The sequence below is a fragment of the Geotrypetes seraphini genome, chromosome 3, assembly GCF_902459505.1.
Source record: "Geotrypetes seraphini chromosome 3, aGeoSer1.1, whole genome shotgun sequence".
Taxonomy (NCBI): domain Eukaryota; kingdom Metazoa; phylum Chordata; class Amphibia; order Gymnophiona; family Dermophiidae; genus Geotrypetes; species Geotrypetes seraphini.
The window spans coordinates 223,213,420-223,218,119 of NC_047086.1; positions in this window are offsets into that span (position 1 = coordinate 223,213,420).

A 4,700-nucleotide genomic window follows, 5' to 3' on the forward strand; every position below is an offset into this window, starting at 1 on the left:
CTACTCTGTCCAGCCAGCTGACCCACCTCTTCCAAAATGGGCCTTCCCCTCCCTGGTGCATCCTGGGATGTACCAGGAAGGGGCCTTAGGCTCTGATTGACCCGGATGCCTCATAGGAGGGGGGCCTTAGGCCCCTTCCTGGTGTTTCCAGGGAGGGGCCTGAGGCTCTGATTGGCTTAGGTTGTTTAAGGCCCCTCTGGGGCCTTATATAACCTGGGCCAATCAGAGCCCCAGGCCCCTCCCCCAGTGTATCCCAGGATGCACCGGGGAGGGGAAGGCCCATTTTGGAAGAGGTGGGCCAGCTAGCCAGAGGGATTAGGCAACCCTCTGGTCAGCCATCTAATTAAAGGTACGGGGAGAAGGGTCAGAGACAGGGGGGGTGTTGAGATGCAGTGGGAGAGAGTGGGCATCTCTCCCGCTGCAGGGGAGGGGGATGTTGTGTGGTAGTAAGAGAGAATGGGCATCTCCCATTGACGAAAAACGACGTCAAGTAGACACTTCCAATTTGATTTTGCAGCTTTTTCGCCAAGCTGGTGCCAACTTTTTGGAATGACTAGTTATTGCTGATGAAACATGGTTACACCACTATGATCTTGAAACAAAACAATAGCTCATGCAATGGCGACACTCAGGTTCTCCGAGGCCAAGGAAATTCAAGACTCAAAAGTCAGCAGAAAAGTTCATAACTACAGTGTTTTGCGATCAGGAAGGTTTTGCAATGACAGACTATCTTCGAAGGGGCTAAACAGTAATGCAGAATACTACTGTAATTTGCTGTGCCGATTAAAGGAGGCATTCAAAGAAAAAAGGAGATGGAAACCGTGGAAAATAGTTCTCTTTTTGTAAGACAATGCACCTACTTACAAGACTGACAAAATGATGGATCTTTTGATGCAGTTGGGGTTTCAGTGCATAGACCATCCACCCTACTCACCAGATCTTGCTCCATCTATTTTCTGTTTCCAAACCTTAAAAAGAGTTTGAAGGGGCGACAATTTCGAGTGATTCGGAGGTGATTACAGCAGTGGAGCAATATTCCAGTGACCAGACAAAGTATTTTTTGGCAAAGTTACAGAAACCTCTGACACGATGTGCTAAGTGTGTTGAATTCGGGGGTGAATATGTGGAATAACTTATAAGTTTCATGACTCCACATCATTCCCTTCTTGGATGGGCCGAGAACTTTTCAGCACCCCTTAGTATGCAAATTTTAATGAGTGCCAATTAATATCAATAATTGTTTGTTGGCACCCAATTATTGATGGTTAAGAGCTTGTTAACCAATTAATTTGCCTGCACATCTCAGCAATGCACCCAAATTTAGTTGCCTTGTATGGAATCCAGGAGTAAATGTTTAAAAGCCTCATTACCATGTATGTCAGTGTGTTCACTAGGCATTGTGCAATGTTAGTTCATGTGCAAACCCATTACATAGACCTCCCCCAAAATGATGTGCTATAGCCCAGCTAAGCAGGGCCAGCTCAACCTATGGACCAGGTGAGACACTGGTCCAGGGTGCTTGTGATAAAAGGTCTACCTTCAAACTCCTAAAGGGATAGATGCTGGACTGGGATTTGGCAACCTTTAATCAACGCCATGAGACAATTCCTCAGCTGGTTCAGCAGTGCTGGGGGGTGGTGGGAACTTGGGAGAGAGAGAGAGAGAGGGGGGGGGAGGTGATACCGGATCACAAGTGTGTGTGTGTGTGTGTGTGTGTGTGTGTGTGTGTGTGTGTGTGTTTGGGAGGATATCAGATTGTGAAGGGAGAGATATCAGATTGTGTGAGGGGGGAGGGATCCAATGCAACAGTTAGCTTATGGCACCACCACAGTCCCTTGAGCCAGCACTGCAGCTAACCACTGCACAAAGTCTAATTAAATACAGTTGTCTGCATCGGGCCTCAAGGTCAGTGAGAGTATGTTAGCATCTCCCCCACCTTGAAAAAGTCTTGCGCCTGGTTTAAAAGGAAATGTAGGATTTGCAAACAAAATGCAGCATTCAAACGCAATCCTTACTTCTTCTGGATCATCTGGTTTCAGATTTCATTGAAGTTCCTGCTGCACTCCTCCCTCCCCCCATTTTGTCACACAGAGAAATAATTATTCTCCAGTCAAATGTGTGGAAAATGGTGAGTAGTCTTCGAAACTGTAGTTCTTTTGCACCGCCCTTCAGAGAAAGGAGAATTTTTTTTTTTCAGTAAGCGCCCCCAATTTCATCTGAAAATGTATAAATTAGTTTCAGTAGCATATGTCTTTAAATGTTTGGTTGACACACAGAGGACAATTGAACCTAGGATATTGTTTTATTGAATATTGATAACGTCTGCGGTACTGCAAGGGCTCTGTAATCTGAGTCCTCCTGGCTGCCTACTGGAAGCAGCTGGGAGTTTAGGACAGTATGTTCTGGAAAAGGACACTTGTCCTCTTCTTACACTTTGGAGTGATGGAAGGGAGACTTCTCCAGCTCTCTCCAGCTGCTTTCTTATTTTGGTTTACAAATTAATTTATGACCTACTGTCAGCTCTAAATTTATCACCTCTGCTGGTTCTTACGTTGCTGGGCAACGTCTACTGGATCTCCTGCGGGCCTAAGGTCATTTTAGTGGCTTAATTTATTATCCCAAAATAAACTGCATTAAGACTATCACACACCCTCCTCCTTCCTCGATGTGCTTACAGCATGGCAGTGGAATTTTTTCACCTTGAATTTTGTGGTAGAACCGGCACGCTGTACTGCGTGTCCTTCTGCATCAGCCTTCATAGTGTAAAAGATCCTGCCACATTGACATCATGAAACACCATGCATGCTTTGTAGGACTACCCTTATGAATGGGTTCAGCTTAGGGTGCTGACATAGGATTGATTTATTTGCAGTTCTTCCTATACTGCCAGTCCCAAAAAAGCTTCAAGGTGGTATATGCAAATTAGGGTGCAACAAGTCTGTACCAGTATACAGTACTTCAAAGGGAATTTTCCACCCCAAAATTCTGCAAAATTCTAACTAGTTTATTTATAATTTTTGTGTGTGTGTGCAGACTTCCCCCATCATAAGGGCTGAAAATCAGACTCCAGCCTCCCCAATTGCTTCTCTTACCCCCAACTACAGTTTTCTCTCTAATTCCAAGAAAGATCCCTAATTCTCTCAACCCTTAAAGTCTTCTGCATGCAGTACCCCTACTTCTCATTCTCCCTGTCCCCATCTGCATGGCGCACTCACCTTGCACTACCTCCTCTTTCATCCCTATGACATACTGTTAGCCTCGATCTCTCCTCTTCCCACCCCCCAAACCTGCTCTAGTAACCGTTACCTCTCTGTGGTATTCAACTCAGTTTGGGGTACTTTTCTTCCCTGCCCTGATCATGCATCAAGAAGGAGGAACACAATGCCACATCAAACTGCCTTCTCCTCCTGTGCTGCCCAAGATCTGACTGTACTTTGTGAACTGTGCAGGACTCCATACAGCCCCGTGGGTCAAATGAGCAGTCAAGTACAGGCTAGCAGAGGAGGAGGCAACCCAATGTGCAGTCATTCACCATCACCTCCTCTTTCTATGCAATTCTTCATGGGAAGGGGTAGAAAGATTGAGTTAAACCGCTGATGCCAGTGACTGCGGAGATATGATTCAGACGTTCAAATACTTGAAGGGTATTAATGTAGAACAAAATCTTTTCCAGAGAAAGGAAAATGGTAAAACCAGAGGACATAATTTGAGGTTGAGGGGTGGTAGATTCAAGAGCAATGTTAAGAAATTCTACTTTTCGGAGAGGGTGGTGGATGCCTGGAATGCGCTCCCGGAGAGGTGGTGGAGAGGAAATCGGTGACTGAGTTCAAAGAAGCGTAGGATGAACACAGAGGATCTAGAATCAGAAAATAATATTAAATATTGAACTAAGACCAGTACTGGGCAGACTTGCACGGTCTGTGTCTGTATATGGCCGTTTGGTGGAGGATGGGCTGGGGAGGGCTTCAATGGCTGGGAGGGTGTAGATGGGCTGGAGTAGGATTTAACAGAGATTTCGGCAGTTGGAACCCAAGCACAGTACCGGGTAGAGCTTTAGATTCTTGCCCAGAAATAGCTAAGAAGAAAACATTTAAAAAATTTAAATTGAATTAGGTTGGGCAGACTGGATGGACCATTTGGGTCTTTATCTGCCGTCATCTACTATGTTACTATGACTGCATTCTGCAGTTGCCCAGATACATAGAAATACCCCCCAGGAGTAAATAGAGCAGAGGAGAAAATAGGTTACAATACTGGAACCAAAGGGGAGGACAATATGAATAAGATCGACAAATCAATATTCAGAGAAATATCCATGAAATATCCCGGAACCAATACCTCAGCAAAATGCAGCAGTCAGTACAAGGAAGAATAAGGGTAAGGGGAGGAGAGCAATGCAAATTAGCAAGAATTAAGGGAATGCCTTTGCAACCCCTCTTCCCCCCACCCCCCCGGGATGGGTTGATTCAAAGTAATTGAAATGGATGGTACCAGAAATGGTTCTTGGCTGCTTAAATCATCTGTATAGGGCTAACTGCTCATTTTCAGCGGCATGTAACCAGTTAGTGCTGCTCATAGATGCCAGCTGTGTGGGTGCTTGAGCACTCCCAATATTGAGCAAATATCTTTACTTTGTCTAAGGACGGGTAATTGTGATGGTTCCAGTTCTTCCAATCATTCTAAAAGGTTGGCTGCTATGG